The 22,163-nt window shown below is 36.4% G+C and overlaps 1 pseudogene; it reads left to right on the top strand.

Annotated features, from left to right (window-relative positions):
* Window positions 1–15,105: 15,105 nt before the first annotated feature.
* Window positions 15,106–17,873, top strand: LOC107849435 (annotated as a pseudogene).
* Window positions 17,874–22,163: the final 4,290 nt, after the last annotated feature.

Genomic DNA, 22,163 nt, shown 5'->3' on the forward strand with positions numbered 1-22,163 from the left:
AATGAAAATTAACCCATATACTATCTTTTTGAAGTCGTTAACGGACATTTCAAAATTATCTGAATTCTACATTGCCCTTAAATCAAACTCTGGTTTAGATCAAAGAACATACAATTTGCCATCTGCATCTGAAGTTGGAGCAATATGGATAGAAGAAGAATCAAATGACAAAGTTTATACGCCTCATATTCGAATATACACCCACAATGACAAATCACAATTAGTCAATTATTATTAGGATGTTACGATCCATTACAGTATCCATTATTATTCCCTCAAGGTGAAAATGAATGGCATGCCGGTATAAAAAAGCTGACAGAAATATATGATATTTCTAATTATCAACTTAACTGTCAAAATGAACAATTACCAAGTGTAATAAACATGACTTCGATTGATGGCCTACTAGACATGGAATCTGAAGTTCTATTAAAAGGAAACAAGAAAAGACAAACTGTTTCTTGTCGTGAATATTATTGCTATAAACTTCAAATAAGACATAACAAACCAAATGCAACATTACATTCTGGAAGGGTTTTCCAATAATATATAGTTGACCAATACATAAAACTTGAAACACAATGATTAGATTTCTTTTCATTTAATCAAAATCTATTTAGAATCGAAGTATTACAAGGGATTATTGATATATTAAGACAAGGAGAAAAAGATGCTTCAGATATTGGAAAAGGATGAATTCTACTGCAAGTTTCATAGGAGGTCCAAGAGACATGCATTGTCGATATATGGATGCTATTGCACTGGTATAACAATTTGAAAAACCTGACATATTGACAGCGCCCAAGCGCACACGTAAGTGTACGTAGTCTTATCAAGTAGTAAAATGACTTCAAGAAAGCCCAAGTATCGATCTCTCAGGGACTTGCGTTCGCCGCCTATCCAATTCTAGTTTAACAAATTGAGAAGAGTAACAAATAAAGTTTTAGAATTGATAACTAAAAAGAAACTAAACTAATGAGGAAAAGTAAATGACTTTGTACAATCAAAGAATAGAGATCCAGGGTTAAGGCTTACGAACAATCATACTACGTTATTGAACTTCATTAATTAAATTGCTTATCGTGGTTATTGATTTGTAGGGTTAATTGCATAATCATGGTTTCCCAACCTCTAATCCTTTACCTAAGTTGAACCTTACAACTATATCGTTGAGCGGGGATGTAATAGTCCATTTAAGTTCTTTAAAGCTATCATCCCACGTGTGAATCAAGTAAGGCATCTAATCACATCCCTGTCCTAGATTCTAATTCAAATTCCTTATTTTATACAGAAACAAGAACCATACTTTGCTTATTCCCATATTCTATCTCCCTATTCCCTTTCCCGAGATCACAAGGTTGACAATTGATGTATTCTAAGGGTGGCTAATCCTTAGAATAGTTAAAACAAGAATAAACAAACAACCATAATAATAAGCAATTTAAACAAACTTAATTCAAAACGAAAGTAATCATGATTGTGGACTTAACCCCGGATAGGAGTTTTAGCCTTTAATGGAGATATTCATCATCCAATTCCTTGGATTGATGATACAAACCATGAAAGAAACTAAAATAAAGAATGATAAAAAAACCCTAAAAAGAAGTTGTATAACCTCCAATATCTTCCAAAGATGTCCAAAAGTTAGTAAAAAACATGAATAATGTCCTATTTATAGTGGAAGAGTTAGTAAAAAACGTGAATAATGTCCTATTTATAGTGGAAGAAATAGCCCATGCCTTGTTGAACAAGGAAACAGTTTCTGGTCGTCTGTGAACACAGTGATGCGTCGCGTCAATTATCGAGTTGAGCACATTGACTCGACGATCGAATTCTTGTTGGTTCACTGTTTTGGGTGGCTTCTGAATCCATTGATGTGTCGCATGCGCCAAGAGTCCTTCTCACACGCTCGCACTCTCCCAATACTTTTCAGGTATCCAAATTGACGTTATGCTATGTTTTGTGCTTCCGTGATCTATTCCAAGCTTTTTTTAGTTGTTTCCACTTTATTTGAAGCTTGTAAATCCTTCATATATCATCATAGTCCATTAACCAAGCATCCTATAGCATTAAAAAAATAATTTAGAGCTCAAAACAACACAACATCCTCAATGATGAACTAGAAACACGAGCTAAGCATAGGCTAAATTCACATTGACCTTTAACTTATTGTTTTGACTCTTTTCTTGATCCAATTGACCCTTGAACATTATAACTAAGTTGTTTCACATATAAATACATAATAACAACCTTAGTAACTTATTAAAAATACATTAGAACCCAACACAATAGACTAGAAAAAAACCTAGCCCAATCTAGTTACACTAATTTTCTCGGTTGAACTCTAAATGCTCAAATTGAATCAAAACTCATGTGAATCCACCATTAAGCATTGTAAACACATACTTGGACACATAAATTCTCATTTATATCATTTTCACCCCATTAATCACAAGAATAATCCTCAAAACAAGGCTAAATAGGTTAGAATAGTAGTGCTAGAATGCATAAATACACCCAACATCACATATTCTTGACAATGACTCGCAATCCTTCCTGGCCTGAAATACAAGAACATGTACTGCCAACTGATAAAGTCCAAAACAGACCTGATAGAAGAACTTAAAATCGATATACTAAAAAGAACATATTTGAAAAAATTACAGCTTTAATGTACACAATAGAGTTTTAAAAATGGGGTCTTCCCCATGCACATTTTCTTATTATACTTACAAACAATTACAAATTATTAACGCCAGAGGATTATGATAAAATTGTTTGCACCGAATTGGCTGGTTGCGTAGATGAAGACCTATATGCTATTGTGACTAAACATATGATTCATAGACCTTGTGGCTATTTAAATCCAACAAGTCCTTGCATAAAAAGAAACTCTTCCAAATTTAAATACCCTAAAGAACTTTCAGAACAAATAATCAAAGGAATAAATTCTTATCCTATTTACAGAAGACGTAAAATGAAAGCGCCAATAGAACTAAAGCACTACAAAATAGACAATACCTGGGTAGTTCCGTACAATTCCTATTTACTTCATAAATTTAGCTGTCATATTAACGTTGAAGTATGTTCAGAAATTAAAGTGGTCAAATATATCTACAAATATATTTGTAAAGGGCATGATAAAATTGCATTTCACGTGCATAATGGTGACTGAAATATAAAAATAGATGAAATAAAAGCATATCAATTTGCCAGATGGGTTTCTCCTCAGGAAGCATCATGGCATTTATTTGCTTTTTGTAATGCCTCTATTTTCTGAATCGGAATGCTACACGGTGCTCATGACCCCGAGGGACCACAAGCTAACCCATGACTGATATCTGTACCTGTACACTGCGTAATATACATATAATACATGGAAAACCTGAACATGTAGGCCATAAGGTTCAACTGAAGGGATATAGTAACATCCATGGGGTAATAAATACCCAAAACAACTAAATATAAAACTGAATATTGAATCTGATAGGTAAATCGGACTAAATCTAAAAGCCTCTAAGTACTGTCTGAATAAGGAGTTGAAGGAACATGTCCCCAACTAACTCCGTAAAACTGAACTGAAGTAATAAATGAATAAATCAAATCATATTATCCTCGAATAGATGAGGACTCACTACAACACTGCGACTGAAAAGCTACTGCTGGTCTAGAACTAATGGCTCTAGACCTATGGTGTAACATGAAAAGAAAGCACCATAGCGCAAATGCGTCAGTACAACTGGAGTACTGAGTATATGAGTGAGGTAGGCTAATGCAAATGGTTACATGCATGAATAATGCTAACTGACTGACTGATATGAACTTAAGAGTACAAACATACATACATAGTAACTGAGATCGTGAGTACGTGGTAGCTAAATCTGTACGCTAATACATGACTGGAACTGTGGTTCTGATAACATGAGCGACTGTGTCTGACAGTCCTGAATCTGGTAGAACTCTCTGAGTCCCGTCTTATAACTGAATTTTGACTGTATCTAACAGTCCTGGTATACTGATATCTGAAGAACTTTCTGAATTCTTTTACTAAGACTGATACTGAAATTGTGGGAGATAGTTGTTTAACCGACATGCCCCATGTATACCATTACGGCTAAGCTGGGGTCCAATCTCTGCCCCGACTGGAGGGGTGTCAATACCGCGCCACTGGTAAGGATAATTGTGAGTGACCCTTATCTGGTATGTACTCAAAGTAAGAATGGTAGACCCTAAACTGACAGGTTAAGCCACCTCATCAACCCTAATCTGACAGGTTAATATGTCTCAACCTACGCTAGATACGTAGTTCTGTAATACAAGGATGACTGCTAAGAATCACACCCTAAACTGGAAGGTGAGTTCCCATCGTTGGGTTCACTCAGTGCTAACTTCTACTCCCATCTGAAGGGACTGAACATGATTCAACTGGCTATACATGGACTGAATAACTGACATCCGTTGACTGACGGAGTAGTACAATTATCTGAGAGTTAACTGAGATCATGAGATTTCTGATGTTTCCTAAGTCACATGACTGACTGAGTTCTATAGAGTATAGCTTGACTGAGATTTATCGTGGAACATGACATGGCTCTAGGGACACAGCTATATTTTTTTGGGTACGAATACCCCAAGGACTTGATAGAAGAAAACTGGCACACATGATATGACTTGATCACAAGATTAGAGTCCATAATTCATAATATTATAAACAGGGGATAGTATACTTCATGTATTTATTTACATCTCAACATGGTAGGGAGAGCATGGATACATTTCGTGTATATAATTCATATTTCCATTATCACACATGCTTCATGCCACAACAACAACAACACATAAATAGCATGGAAATTCAAATGGAAGTGTATAGCTAATATGGACTTGTCATTTAGATATCATGGAATCATGTAATTATGGGTTTCTAGCATCCTAGGCATTTTATCAAACACCTTGCATGTATTCTTTAAAGCATAGGTGGATTTCATACTTGCATCACATCAAACCACCTAAATTTCATGTTTTTCAACTAACAACCACATATATTTCATGAAAACATCTTTAGATATCATTTTGAAACTTAAACAACAATCATCAACATGTACATGCTTATATCACCACAAAAAGTTTGCAAAATAACATTTAAAAACATGGTTCTTGAGCTTGATGAACGGATTGAATCCATAGATGAACACTACGCATACCTTAGATTAAGAATTCGTGGAATCTACGGTTGAATTTGCTTGAAGCTTGAAATCCCAATGGAAACCCTAGACTAGTTCTTGACTGTTCTTGAGTGAATTTTGATAAAATTAATGTAAAGGGATGCTTTGGGGCTTCAATCCCGTGTTTAAAGAGTATATATAGGGTTTTGGGAAGTTACCACATTGCCCTTGAGGAGTTTAAAATGAAAACTGAAAACTACGCAAAATTTATCCCGATTTAGGGCCCCGGTGCGACGCGGAGCTTGGTAAAATGCCAATTATTGGGATCTGGAAGCTTGGCGAAAAGCGGGGCTATCGTGGAGGCTTTCTGGAAATTGACGAGTGCCATTTTGGCCTCCGGTGCGACGCGCCATGCACTAAAATGGCATTCGTTTTACAGCAGAAACTTAAAATAGCCATAACTTCTTCACCGGGTGTCTGTTTTAGGCGAATTTGGTATCGACGGAAAGCTTATTAAATTATCTATACGTTGGTAGGTCATGGGATAAAAAATTAGTAGTATAATGAGATATATTCTTGTTTGAAGTTGATGATACCAATATCCTTCTTAAGAATTCAATCGGTAAGGAATGTTTTGATTCACACAATAGCTAGGACATATTTGAGACCTTAATTCACATCAACCTTGATCATGAAACTATCAAGGAACCATGATGTACTATGCATGATCTTGAAACATGGAGCTAATATTGAGTTTGATTTTTTAGGGTATTACAATATCTCCCCCTTGGAAACATTCGTCCTCGAATGAGACTTAACTGAGAGGGAAGAATAAGACAAGCCGAACATGAAATGAACATGAAAAACTGAAACATGTTCTCATGACTGACATGCTATACATACTGAACTCATGCATATCTGATGCATGGATAACTGGTACATGGATGCGTAACTGAGTAATCTGATAAATTGAGCTTCTGAAGATGAGAATGTATATCTGATGCATGACCTTATAATTGAACTGATACATGAATACATGACTGAGTATGGAACGGTAATAGATACCAAGTTTAAACTGGGGACATGAACATGAAACTGAATAAGCTTAAGGAGAACTGTTACCTTGAGCTTGATTTGAATTTGCGGGGAAGAGGTGAGGATACTTGGTAAGCATATCTGTTTCTGTTTCCCAAGTAGCTGCCTCATAAGACTGATTTTGCCAAAGAACCTTAACTAAAGGGACTTCTTTGTTCCTCAATCGACGAGTCTGATAGTATAAGATTTTGATTGGAATCTCTTCATAAGAGAGGATGTTCTGAATGTCAATGCTCTGAATAGGGACTACAACTGATGGGTCACCTATGCACTTCTTGAGAAAAGAGACATGGAAGACTGGATGAACTGAGGCTAGATCTGAAGGCAATTCTAGCTCATAAGTTACCTTGCCGAAGCGACTGAGAATCCTGAAGGGACCGACATACCAGGGACTGAATTTCCCTTTCTTGCCGAACCTCTTCACTCCCTTCATGGGAGAGATCTTAAGTTAGACATAGTCGTTGACCTTAAAATCAAGATTCTTCCTACGAACATCTGCATAAGACTTCTGTCGGCTTTGAGTATCCCGGAGTATCTCTCTGATCAACTAAACTTTCTATAAGTAGTCGAATACTAAGTCAGGACCTATGACTGAGGCCTCACTAACTTCGAACCAACCAATCGGAGATCTACATCTCCTACCATAGAGAGCTTCGAATGGAGCCATCTGAATACTGGAATGATAGCTATTATTGTATGAAAACTCTATCAAGGCCAAGTGGTCATCCCAACTTCCCTTGAAATCAATTATACACGCCCTTAGCATATCTTCAAGAGTCTAAATGGTCCTTTCTGCTTGACCATCTGTCTAAGGATGAAATGCTGTACTGAGATAAACTTGGGTATCGAGACCCTTTTGGAATGCTTTCCAAAAGTGAGAGGTGAACTGGGTACCTCTGTCTAAGATGATAGATGAGGGAACACCGTGTAATCTGACTAACTCCCTGATGTAAAGTTTGGCATAATCCTCGGCTGAATAGGAGGTATGAACTGGAAGGAAATGGGATGACTTGGTCATTCTATCTACAATGAACCAAACTGAATCATGCTGATGACGAGCTCTAGGCAAATCTGTCACAAAGTCCATGTTCACTTCTTCCCACTTCCAAGTAGGAATGGTGAACTCCTGCATGGAACCACTAGGTTTCTGATGCTCTATCTTAACCTTCTGACATGTAGAGCACTTAGCCACAAACTCTGCAACATCACTCTTCATCCCACTCCACCAATAGATCTCTAGCAAATCGTGGTACATCTTAGTGGTCCCTGGATGAATTCTGCAAGAATTCGTTGCCTCAAGTCATCTACACCTGGAATGTACAAACGACCCTGACAACGAAGAACAACATCTCCCCCTTAGGAGAAAACCTGAACTTTCTGATTCTGAACTGACTCTTTCAGCTTGACAAGGCTAGGATCCATGTCTTGCTTTTCTTTTACCTCAGAAACTAGAGATGACTCTGAACTACTTTGAACACATATACTACCCTCTAAAGAGTCGACTAAGCGAATGCCTAGTCTGGCAAGCTGATGGATTTCCTGAGCTATCTTTTTCTTGCTATCCTTAACATGAGAAATACTACCCATGGAGAGTCTACTGATAGCATCGGCCACAACGTTGGCCTTGCTCGGATGATAAAGAACACTTATGTCATAGTCCTTCAAGAGATCTAACCACCTTCTTTGACGAAGATTGAGATCTTTTTGAGAATAGACATACTGGAGACTCTTATGATCTATGAAGACGTCTACATAAACTCCGTAAAGATAGCGCCTCCAAATCTTCAAGGTAAAAACTACGGCTTCTAACTCAAGATCATGAGTAGGATAATTCTTCTCATGGGGCTTTAATTGTCTGAAGGCGTAGGCTATGACCTTACCATGCTGCATGAGGACACAACCTAAACCCACTCTGGATGCATCACAATATACTACGAACCCATATGAACCATCTGGAAGAGCTAGAACTGGAGTTGTAATGAGTCGAGTCTTCAATTCCTGAAAACTCTTCTCGCATAAATCTGACCACTGAAAATTGACCTTTTTCTAAGTCAATCTAGACATAGGAGACGTAATAGAAGAAAATCCCTCGACAAACCATATGTAATAGCCAGCCAAACCCAAGAAACTCCTAATATCTATTGGAGATACGGGTCTGGGCCAGTTTCTTATCGCTTTGGTTTTCTGAGGATCTACTATAATGCCCTCACCGAAAATAATATAGCCAAGAAATGCTACTGATCTTAGCTAAAACTCGCACTTACTAAATTTGGCGAATAACTGATGATTTCTGAGGGTCTGAAGAACAATTCTGAGATAGTCTGAATGATTATGCTCAGTGCAAGAATAGACCAGAATATCATCTATAATGACTATGACGAACATGTCCAAGTACTATTTGAACACACGGTTCATCAAGTCCATAAAAGCTGCAGGGGCATTGGTTAGACCAAAGGACATAACTAAAAATTCGAAGTGACCATACCGAGTATGGAAAATTGTCTTCAGGATGTCATATTCTCTAACTCTGACCTGATGATAGCCTGATTTGAGGTCTATCTTGGAAAAATAACTAAAACCCTGAAGTTGGTCAAACAAATCATTTATTCTGGAAAGTGGATACCTATTCTTGACCGTAACTTTGTTGAGCTAACGGTAATCAATACACATCCTAAGAGAACCGTCTTTCTTGAGCACGAATAAGACTGGCGTACCCCATGGGGATACACTGGGCCTGATGAATCCCTTATCTAAGAGATCCTTCAACTGATCTTTTAGTTCCTTAAGTTCTGCCGGTACCATTTTGTATGGCGGGATAGAGATAGGCTGAGTACCTAGGAGAAGGTCTATGTTGAAGTCTATTTTCCTTTCGGGAAGAATGCCTGGAAAATCTTCGGGAAAAACATCTGAATATTCACTAACCACTGGGACTAATTTGAGACTGGGAGATTTGGAACTGGAATCTTTAACATGTATGAGATGATACACACACCCCTTAGAAATTATTTTCCTTGCCCGGAGGTAGGAAATAAGCTGACCCCTGAACGCTAAAACATTACCCTTCCACTCTAAGGCGGGCTCATTCGAGAACTGAAACTGAACTATCCTATTTTTGCAGTCGACTGTGGCATAGCAGAAATGAAGCCAATCCATGCCGAGAATGACATCAAAGTCCGTCATCTCTAACTCAACTAAATCTGCTGACATATATTTCTGAAATATCATAATTGGGCAGTTCCTATATACCCGCCAGTCTATGATGGTTTTACCACTAGGGTAGAGACTGAAAAGGGCTCTACTAAAATCTCGGGACTGATTCTGAAATCGCCTGCTATGTATGGAGTAACAAAAGACAAGGATGCACCTGGGTCTAGCAAAGAATAAACATGAACATGGAAAATTTGTAATGTACCACTAACGACATCAGGAGAATTTTCCTGATCCTGTTGGGTCTAAAGAGAATAGAGTCCATTTGGGCGTTGCCCACTAGCAGCACTAGAAGTGGCACCCTGCTGGTTTGGGCGACCGTACTGAGCTGCAGAATGAATTTGCTGACCCTGAAGACCTGACTGCGGACAATCTCTAATCTTGTAGCCTGGCTTGCCATAACTAAAACAGACATCACTACCGGCTCTGCAAATACCCTTGTAGTTCTTACCATAAGCCTAACAAAGGGGATTTGTTCGGGCACTGCTAACACTACCTTGAGATTTAGAGCCTGGCACTTTGTCTCTGCTGTCGTTTCTGAATTTTGGCACTGACACTAACGGAGGAAGGAGCTGGAGCTGGAGCTGCTAACTTAGGATGAAACTGTGGACGGTTATCTCCCTCTGATTTGGGCTGAGCAAAACTGAAACTGCCTGATTTTGCTCTCTTGTTCTGCCTCTCTCTAGTCCTAACCTTCTGCTCCTCTATCTGCCGAGCATGGATCATGAGTCTAGCTAAGGTCATATCACTATTCAGCATCACAAATCTACACTCATTCACCACGCTATCATTCACCCCTGACACGAACTTGCTCATCTTAGCCCTATTATCTACAACCACATGAGGGGCATACCTGCTAGCTGAGTAAATCTGAGAGAATACTTCCTAACTGTCATATTTCCCTACCTGAGGTTGATGAACGCAAGAACTTTGGCTTCCCTCAGCTCTTGGGGAAAGAATCTGTCTAAGAAAGTCATGACAAATTTCTCCTACCCAATGGGACCTATGCCATCTACCCTCTCGGACTTTTACTATTTGTACCAAGTGTGAGCCACATCTTGCAACTGATATGCGACTAAATCAGCACTCTAAATAGAAGTAACACCCATGATGTCAATGACCTTCTGAACTTGGTCAATGAACTCCTGAGGGTCTTCATCAGACTTAGACCCATGGAAAAATGGAGGGTTCATACGAGTGAAGTCCCAAATCTAGCTATTGCGGAATTTGCCACTGTATTGGCCGGAATAGCTGGTGGCCTTTTATTTTGGGCAGCCACAGACTGAGCAAGGGTGGTGAATACGGCTCTAAACTCTGCATGAGAAACATGTTCGCCCAAAGGATCTTCGGGCTGAGGAGCTGGCTGGTTTCTTCTCTTTGGGGCCATATTTTAAAATTAGAGAAGAACGGATTAGACTGGGAGTTTAACTTGAGATTATACTCACTAGCACGATATGAATACTGAAAGAAGGGAAACTGTTCCTAAAACATCTTATAGCCTCCTGTATATAAATGTGGCGCACAACACACTCATTCACAAGACTCTACTAGATGCGGCTTTCAGAATTCCTAGGACTCTATTGAACCTTAGGCTCTGATACCAAGTTTGTAACACCCCAATTTTATAAATCGAAATGCTACACGTGATCATGACCCCGAGGGACCATAAGCTAACCCATGACTGATATCTTTACCTATACACTGCATAGTATACATATAATACGCAAAAAACCTGAACATGTAGGCCATAAGGTTCAACTAAAGAGATATAGTAACATCCATGGGGTAATGAATACCCAAAACAACTAAATATAAAATTGAATACTGAATCTGATAGGTAAATCAGACTAAATCTAAAAGCCTCTAAGTACTGTCTGAATAAAGAGTTGAAGGAACATGTCTCCAACTAACTTCGTAAAACTGAATTGAAGTAATAAATGAATAAATCAAATCATATTATCCTCGAATGGATGAGGACTCACTGCAACACTGCGACTGGAAAGCTACTGTTGGTCTGGAGCTTGTGGCTCTGAACCTATGGTGTAATATGAAAAGAAAGCACCATAGCGCAAATGCGTCAGTACAACTGGAGTACTGAGTATACGAGTGAGGTAGTCTAATGCAAAAGGTTACATGCATGAATAATGCTAACTGACTGTCTGATATGAACGTAAGAGTACAAACATACATACATAGTAACTGAGATCGTGAGTACGTGGTAGCTAAATTTGTACGCTAATACATGACTAGAACTGTAGTTCTGATAGCATGAGCAACTGTGTCTGACAGTCCTGAATCTGGTAGAACTCTCTGAGTCCCATGCTATAACTAAATTTTGACTGTATCTAACAGTCCTGGTATACTGATATCTGAAGAACTGTCTGAGTTCTTTTACTGAGACTAATACTGAAACTATGGGAGGTAATTGTTTAACCGACATGCCCTATGTATACCATTATGGCTAAGATGGGGTCCAATCTCTGCCCCGACTAAAGGAGTGTCAATACCGCGCCACTGGTAAGGACAATTGTGAGTGACCCTTATCTAGCAGGTACTCAAAGTAAGAACAGTGGGACCCTAAACTGACAGGTTAAGCCACCTCATCAATCCTAATCTGACAGTTTAATACGTCTCAACCTACATTGGCTACGTAGTTCTAGATCACAAGGATGACTGCTAAGAATCACACCCTGAACTAGCAGGTGAGTTCCTATCCTTGGGTTCACTCGGTGCTAACTTTTACTCCCATCTGAAGGGACTGAACATGATTCAACTGGCTATACATGGACTGAATAACTGACATCCGTTGACTGACGAAGTACTACTATTATCTGAGAGTTAATTGAGATCATGAGATTTTTGATGTTTCCTGAGTCACATGACTGATGGAGTTCTATAGAGTATAGCTTGACTGAGATTTATCGTGGCACATGACATGGCTCTAGGAACACAGCTATATTTTTTCGGGTACGAATACCCCCAGGAATCAATAGAAGGAAACTGGCACACATAACATGACTTGATCACAAGATTAGAGTCCACAATTCACAATATTATAAGTAGGGGATAGTATACTTCATGTATTTATTCACATTTCAACATGGTAGGGAGAGCATGGATACATTTCGTGTATATAATTCATATTTCCATTATCACACATGCTTCATGCCACAACAACAACAACACATAAATAGCATGGAAATTCATATGGAAGTGTATAGCTAATATGGACTTGTCATTTAGATATCATAGAATCATGTAATTATGGGTTTCTAGCATCCTAGGCATTTTATCAAACACCTTGCATGCATTCTTTAAAGCATAGGTGGATTTCATACTTGCATCACATCAAACCACCTAAAGTTCATGTTTTTCAACTAACAACCACATATATTTCATGAAAACATCTTTAGATATCATTTTGAAACTTAAACAACAATCATCAATATGTACATGCTTATATATCCACAAAAAGTTTACAAAATAACATTTAAAAATATGGTTCTTGAGCTCTATGAACGGATTGGATCCATAGATGAACACTACGCATACCTTAGATTAAGAATTCGTGGAATCTACGGTTGAATTTGCTTGAAGCTTGAAACCCCAATGGAAACCCTAGACTAGTTCTTGACTGTTCTTGAGTGAATTTTGATATAATTAATGTAAAGGGATGCTTTGGGGCTTCAATCCCATGTTTAAAGAGTATATATAGGGTTTTGGGAAGTTACCATATTGCCCTTGAGGATTTTAAAATGAAAACTGAAAACTATGCAAAATTTATCCCAATTTAGGGCCCCGGCGCGACGCGGAGCTTAGTAAAATGCCAATTATTGCGACCTGGAAGCTTGGCGCAAAGCGGGGCTATCGTGGAGGCTTTCTGGAAATTGACGAGTTCCATTTTGGCCTCTGGCGCGACGCGCCATGCACTGAAATGGCATTCGTCTTACAGCAGAAACTTAAAATAGCCATAACTTCTTCACCGGGTGTCCGTTTTAGGCGAATTTGGTATCAATGAAAAGATTATTAAATTATCTATTCGTTTGTAGGTCATGGGATCAAAAATTCATAGTATAATGAGAGATATGCTCATTTGAATTTAATGATACCAATATCCTTCTCCAGAATTCAATCGGTAAGGAATGTTTTGATTCGCACAATAGCTAGGACATATTTGAGACCTTAATTCACATCAACATTGATCATAAAACTACCAAGGAACCATGATGTACTATGCATGAGCTTGAAACATGGAGCTAATATTGAGTTGAATTTTTCGGGGTATTACACTTTTGCTATTAGTGAAATGACACCAACTGTATATCAACTTCAACTGCATCTAAAAGGACACCAATATGTATCTTTTAAAAACAACCAAAATGTTGATCAAATTCTAAATAATCCAATGATAGAACGAACAATATTAACTGAATTTTTTGAAATGAATAAAATAAATAAACATGCTATAGAACTAAAATTATTATATAAAAAGTTTCCTAAACATTATGTATGGTCAGCAATAGACAGAATGTGATCACGTCGACAACAACACAGTAATACCATTGGTAGAATTGTCAGATGTCATCCAACTGAAGGAGAGCGATATTATCTCAGACTACTTTCGACTAATACTAGAGGGCCTAAATCATATGAAGATCTGTGCAAAGTTAACGGAATATATTATGATACATTCAGAGAAGCTGCAGAGAAAAAAGGCCTACTATATTCTAATAAAACTTTAATAGAGTGTTTGTACGAAGCCACAAGTTATCAAATGCCTTATAGTCTAAGGCATCTATTTGCCACATTATTAGTTTACTGTAATCCCGTAAATTCAAAAGAATTATGGAAAATATTTGAAGATTCAATGTCTGAAGATTTTAAACGAATTCCTAATATGACGAAAAAAGATATTAAACATTCAGTTCTAAACCATATCAACAAAGTTTTACAGTCAATGGGACATAATATAAAGGAATAAAATTTTGTTTCTGAAAATATTACACCTTCCAGAATAACTACAGAGGCAAAAGATGTTCTCTTCGTGAGTAACATAATAGTAAATGAAGAAGATTTATTATTAGAAACAAAGTTAAACAAACACCAAAAAATAGCATACAATATAATACTTGATAGAGTATATTCTAATAAACCAGGTGCCTTTTTCATTGACGGTCCGGGAGGAACTGGAAAAACATTCTTATATAGAGCTTTATTGGCAAATATAAGATCAAAAGGATTTGTAGCCTTAGCAACTGCTAGCTCTGGTGTCACAGCTTCAATTCTCCCAGAAGGCCGAACTGCACACTCCCGATTTAAGATTCCAGTTGATATTGACAATAACTTCACCGGCAACATTAGTTAACAAAGTTCGCTAGCATCTCTAATTCGAGATTCAAAATTAATTGTTTGGAATGAAGTCTCAATGGTCAAAAATAAAATGATGCAAGCATTTTATATTCTTTTAAAGGACATAACAAGTAAAACATGCCTGTTTGGCGGAAAAGTCGTCTTTGAAGGAGACTTTAGACAAACACTACCCGTTGTTCGAAATGAAAAAAGAGAAGACTTCGTACGTGAGAGCCTACTATACTCTAATATTTGAAATCAACTGGAAAAATTATGCTTATCAGAAAACATGCAAGTAAAAGAAGACCCTACATTCTGCGAATATTTGATGCGAATTGGAAATGGACAAGAAATAACCAATGACAACAACACAATTCAAACTCCCCGTCATTTTATCATTCCTTTCACAGATGAGAAAGAATCTCTAAATCAATTATTAAAAGAAACTTATCCTAACATAAATACATTCTTCTCAATTCCATCTTCTATAACTTCACGAGCTATTTTAACTACAAAAAATGACTTTGTTATTGAAATTAACGACATGCTTATACATCATCTTCCTAATGACGCTCAAGTTTATACTGCAATCGATGAAACTATAGAACTGGGTGATCAATGTCAGTTTGAAGATTTCTTACATACTTTAAATCCTGCTAATTTACCTCCATATAAATTGACTTTGAAAAAAAAATTGTCCTGTTATATTGCTACGTAATTTAAATCCTTCTGAAGGATTATGTAATGGAACACGATTAATATGTCATAATTTTAACAATCATATTATTAGTGCCACTATTGCTAGCGGCGACTTCAAAAATACACATGTATTTATTCCAAAAATACCATTAATGACATTAACAGATGAAAATATGCCAGTTTCTTTTAAAAGAACACAATTTTCATAACGCTTATATTTTTTTGCAATGACATCACCTCAATGTTATCTATCATTGATCACCTCAAACGCACTGTTAATGTTATCTATTATTTTCTCACTCAGGTTTACCCTTTGTCTTCATTTAGGTGACTAAAGATTATGCATCAAAGTTACCTGCACATTAGCTGTTCTGTTGTTTGCTTAAGTCAAGCATTGACTGCCTCATACTTTGTGTTCATTATTGCTACGCTCTCTTTTTATAAAAAGTTTAGTTTTACATCATTGCATTATTATTACAATGTTTATTAAAGTTGGTGTGTTTTAAGCTTTGAATGGGCATTTTCAAGCCAAAAATATTTTTTGATGTAGTATCAACCGAATTTATCGTGTCACTTTAAACATAAATATTTTTGAAGTTTTAATGTTTTGCTCACTTATATTGCTAGGTAGAAATCCAAAAAGTGGTAGCTTTTGACATTTCTAAGGCAGCAGAGGAATTGCACCGCAGAGATGCCATGACACTCAGCATCTATCATTGATTACCTCAAACACACTGCTAAAGTTATCCGTTATTTCCCCACTCAGGTATACCATTTGTCTTCATTTAGAGGACTAAAGTTTATGCATCAAAGTTACCTGCACTATTTTTCTCTGTGAGTTTTCAAATGGCATAAAAGCGTAACACCTTGTGCAGTCGATTTAAGTTAACAAAGGTTTTAAAAGAAAAGTTTGTTATTTGCCTTTCGCCATTAAATAGGTGCTTGGTACGACTACTTCGAGACAACATTAAAAAATATATAGTCATCATAGATTTAGTTGCTGATCATCAGGCTACCCTCGCATCCTTCCCTCCATATATTAAAGAGGTGAGCGGGACCTTCACTGCAATGTGGTGAATGCTGCAATCTGGACACATAATGCTAGGGTTGCTGCTGTGGTACATGTTGTGGACGACGTTACAGATTGTGCAATTGAAGACCCAAAGCGTCTTGCTACAATCAAGAAACTTCTTCGTAATGTCCTCTATGGAAATAATGATTTGAACACTGCATAGATGACACTTTCATCTCCAGGGTTCACACATAGGGGAGAGAAGATTACACCAGATAATGTTTGTCGATAGGGACTATATAAAAGTTAGAAGGGAAGAACACGGCAAAATTGAGGTGGGCCTTGTATAACTGTTTATGATTGCAGCGAAAAGGATTATAATGTGATCACTATGAGGTCAAGGGATCGACCTAAGCTTTTGTTTGATATTGTCTGCTCTCTCACTGGCATGCAGTATGTGGTCTTTCACGGAGTTGTTCACATAAGGAAGATGGAAGCTTATCAGGTAATGTTAGTTTCTATGTGGACAATACTTGATGGTCTTTCTACCATTTACTTGTTCAAGTCAAGCTTAGTTCAATTGTAGCAGTGAATTAGTAGCTAGCGGTCACTTTTTATATCTCTGTTGCTTTGAAAATTTGTGTCTAATCTCAACCTTAATTATTGGCCTGCTACAGGAATTCTACATTCAACATATTGACGGGCTTCCAATAAGCTCAGAGGTTGAGCGAGAACGTGTTATTCTTTGCCTTTAAGCAGCTATTGAGAGAAGAACCTCTGAGGTAGTGCTCGAATCTGAGACAATAAGATTTTTTAAGTTTTCAAAGCTTTTTCCAGAATGACTCACTAATATTTCCTAACTTTCTGCAGGGTCCAGAGCTAGAATTGTGTACAGAAGATCGGCTAGGACTACTATCACATATCACTAGGATATTAAGGAAAAATGGTTTGTGTGCTGAGAGAGCAGAAATCTCAACTTTTTTGTCACGGATGTGTGTTGGAGTCCCACATCGGTGGGTTAAAGGGTCCTTGGTCTCCTTATATGGTCTTGGGCAATCCTTCCTTCATGAGCTAGTTTTTGAGGTTGAGTTAGGCCCAAGATTCATTTCTTTATCAATGTGGCGGGGAATCCAATGGACCAAAATACAGTTGACTCAATTTGTGAGCAAGTTGGCCCAAATATCCTATCGATTGGAAAACAAACGTATAGAATTGTCGAGTTTTTCCTTTTATTGTAGTCAGAGCCATTTGCTTTAGCAATTGCATGTGTTACTTTCTTTATCTGTAATCTAATTTTCAAAATTTGAATTCTTTATGTACCGGTACTTTTTGTCTTTTACATTTTTCCAAACAAACAGAACTTATAGCCTTTGATATTTGAAGTCTGCTAAGATACCTCAAAATTTTATATTTGCAGATCGATGAATCTCTCGCAACAAAGAAAGTTAAACTCTTATAATAATCGAGAAAAATAAGCCAGAAGGGCCCGGCAAGTTTCCAATTAAAAAAAGGGGACAAGTGGGTCCCACAAACTTGTCCCTAAAAAAACTAATCCCTTGAACAACTGGGATAGTTGTGGAACAACTACGTTAGTTGTTTGAACAACTTCTTTCAGTTGTCGAACAACTACGCCTAGTTGTTCAACAACTAGGTGCAATTGTAGGACAACTGTGCCTCGTTGTTGAACAACTTGCACAGTTGTTCAACAACTTTGGTAGTTGTTGAACAACTTCGCGAAGTTGTTGAACAGTTACCAAAGTTGTTCTACAACTGGGACAAATTGTTCGAACGGAAAAACTTAAAAAAAAAAACTCAAAAAAAAAAATTTATCCCTCCAACCTAATTTAAAAAATTTGGAGGAATCCTACTTAATTGGACAACTTATTTGTCCTTTTTAATCCAAAGTCCCAATATTGATTTTTTATCACCCAAGAATCTTATACCATAGAGAGTTAAACTCAACGACTTTCATCACTCGAGATCTCAAAAATCAACGACCACTTGAAATATTAGCACGGGCCTTGCCCATCTAGTACATATAAATAAACTTTTGAATTCATAACTAAAACTCTTGGCTCCTTTCTATTTGTCTGGTGAGGCCAAGGGAGATCATTTTTCACATGCATGCAGATGCAGTGTAGTTGTAGGGAAATCAGTCATTTGGAAATACTTGAACAGTAACTTGAATCACACACAATAATAATATATTCAGTATAATTTAATAAGTGGGGTTTGTAAAAAATTTCTACATGCAAATGTTATCCCGACCTTTATGGGATAAAGAGATCACCTATTACTATCCTTCTAATCTGACACTCGACCCTTAACCTTCCTATCTAGGATCATGTCCTTAGTAAGTTGAAGAGAACACTCATGACTTGAAGTATGTTTGTTTATTGCAGAGGTGGACCTAGGTTCAAATTGGTGGTGTTCTGAAACCCGTTAAACTCGACACAGAATAGGTATAATTATATAAAAAAATATATAAAAATTGATAGAAGATTAAAAGAACATCCTCGAAACCAAAAAGATAGCTGGGTGCTTTGATTTCCATGAGAAATCTCAAAGCATTGGATGTCAATACATGTGTTCCAACCTCCCGAACACCCACAACGCTTAAGTCCTGAATCCGGCACTGATTTATTGAGAAATAGTAAATTCAAATATTTTAGTTTCTCAATCTCAATTTATGTCACTTTCCGAATAGTAAGAGACTAAGAGCTAATTTGGCCAATTGAGCTACTTCGGATTAGATTAATGTACTCTTTTAAAAAGATTAATTACATATGCAGAAAGTACATTATAGTAAAGTTATGTGTACAAATTATTATTTTCAAAATCATAATTGAATAAAATGTATAATGGGTGTAGCCATAACGGTTTGTAATCACCACAGGTGTATGCTCTATGTATAACAAGTATATAATAAAGCAAAAATTACCTAAAACCACAACATAACTATCTAAACTTCTAAAAATCCCCCACTTCTTAAAAATTACTTAAATCCCAACATTTCATATTTTTTTAACTATTTATGAGATACAAGTTAACCCTACATGTATCTAATATATGTATCTACTATGATACAAGTTAATCACATTAGATACATGTATCAGCAGTACATGTATCTAATGTAATTAACTTGTATCATCAGAGGTCAAATGTTGAGATTTTAGGAAATTTTGAAAAATGTTGGGATTTTTAGTAATTAATGGTAAGCATATCGGTATATATGTAAAATTTACTATAATAAAGTGTATAATATATACACACCGAAGTCAATATACATGCAAATCTTTTTTAAAGGCAACAAGTTAAATGACGGCACCAAAATCGACATTACCCCTTTATTCTTGATCTTTATAAATGGCCCAAAGTGAATGATGGTACTGATTTAATGAGCGGCCCAGCAAGCCCATGGAGTAAAAGTGATGTTTATGTTTGCAATTTCATAATTTCAAAATTATAAAGAATAATACTAGCTAGAATTTCTTTCCTTTTTTTTTTTTTTTCGTTTCCCATCCGGTGTTTGATACCCACATTAAAGTCCGACTAATTCGAATTGCAGCTCATTCTGGGCATGGTACTCCCAACAGGATTTTCTCTATACCTAGAGGGCAAAAACCCGAAGCCTCTGATTAAGGATGTAGTAATCCTACCATGACACCACGAACCATGTTGGTAAAATTTACTACTAGTACTTTGAGACAAATGGAGTAGGTCTTTTTTTAGTTAAATTAATCTTAAATGTAACATCATTGAGCTTTTTAATTAAGAAGATTAACATAAGTGGATAAAGAACCAAAACATATTCCCTCAAGAAAAAGCATATCTCATTCTAAAGTATAGAATTAATCGATAATGACATTCTTGTCGAATCACTCGTTATCCTAAAGTTGTAATAAGGAGTCGGAGTTAAAAGACGTGAACTTTATGAGTTTTGAATTTATAAATTCACAATTGAATAAATGTCATACTTCATAAGTTTTAAAATAACAATACAAAATTTAAATAAAAGCAATTAAATTTATCCAAACTCGGGGATACCATAGTAGCTCTGCCCCAAGTGCAGAAGCCTTTAGATCTTTTTAACATTTTCACAAACCTTTTAAAAAGAAGAAGTGAAGTTTCACCAAAAACTTGATGCTTTATTCGTCTCTCTTTTTGTCTTTTTGTTATTTATTTACTACCACTATATTAAATTAAAAAAAAATCTTTTATACCTATCTCTAACTCTTAATATCACCTTTCCAATCAACAATCAAAGGCAAAAATTCACAAGTATCCACTTCCAGTCTTTGTAATTCAAAAATAACCACCATCATAAATTATCATAAAGTTGTACGTGTGAAATTTTATGGCATTGGTTATTTTTCAAAACAAATTTGAAAAATGGTTACTAAACATTATGATTAGTGGTACTATTTTATTGTGGCACACTATTATCAATCTTTAACACTCAAAATCAATTGAAATGTGGTACTATTTTAACATGTGGACAATCTATTTAAGGGCCCAACATGAGATGATCTTACTCTAATACCACGTTAAATACACATTAAGTTTAGTTCATTCTCCAAGACGAATTCAAAGGTGGAGGTTTATCAAAGCCATATTTAGGAAACTCAGGACCCCATTCATCACAGTCGTGGAGTCCTCTTTCATCAACAACCGTCTGATATATCGAAACACCCAAAAAAAAATAAAAAAATAGCAGCAATTAGTGAACATCATCAATAGCTTAACTGCCGTTAAATTATGTTCCATATTCATTGCTGCTAAAAACATTTACTGTTATGGTGATCCGCTAATTAAATCAGATGTAATTCGAATTAAAAAATCAAATGAGTTTGTCATATACTAAATGGACCTCAATTATCAATGTGCAAGTGTCCATTAGAATGGAAAACAAAATATTGAATGAAAACTAAGTAGCCTTTATGAACACGAAATTAACAAGAAATCAACCATGTGTATGACAACTTGAATGTCTTATCAGATAAAGACTATCACAATATATATTAATTATAGAAAAAAAAAATACTACTATATAATTTCCTTTTAAAAAATTTCTTCCTATTTTTTAATCATTACTAATTGGCTATGGCCTATCAAAACATAATAACTAAGGATAAGCATCACACAAACATTAAAAAAAAAACATAATGGGCCGCAAGAATGTACTTATCATCATCAACTGATCCACTAATACCAATCAATCAGATATGAAACTTATTAATCCTATCTCATATGCTTAGGTATTCCATAATTAATGTATTGTTATTACTAATTAGTCACAACTTGGTGTCATATATATAAAAATCTCATTTTAATCTCTTTGCATAAATAATATAATAACTCTTTAATGCGCATGAAACCGTAAGCTCTCGGACAATGAAAGGAGCAAGAGCAATGTGTTTTATGTTAAAGAATGAGTCCACGCTCATCGACAAGTGACTTTGAGGCGAAGCTACGTTAAAATAGAACTATCGTCTTGAATCTCTTTGTAACACACTAAGTAATCCCACATCGGTAAAACACAGGAGGGATATTAGGTATATAAGTAAACAAATCTTACTCTCTAGTGACGTGTTTTCAAGCCGTGCGAGTCTAGACCCAAAGCGGACAATATTACT

The sequence above is a fragment of the Capsicum annuum genome, chromosome 12 (genome assembly GCF_002878395.1).
Source record: "Capsicum annuum cultivar UCD-10X-F1 chromosome 12, UCD10Xv1.1, whole genome shotgun sequence".
Taxonomy (NCBI): Eukaryota; Viridiplantae; Streptophyta; class Magnoliopsida; order Solanales; family Solanaceae; genus Capsicum; species Capsicum annuum.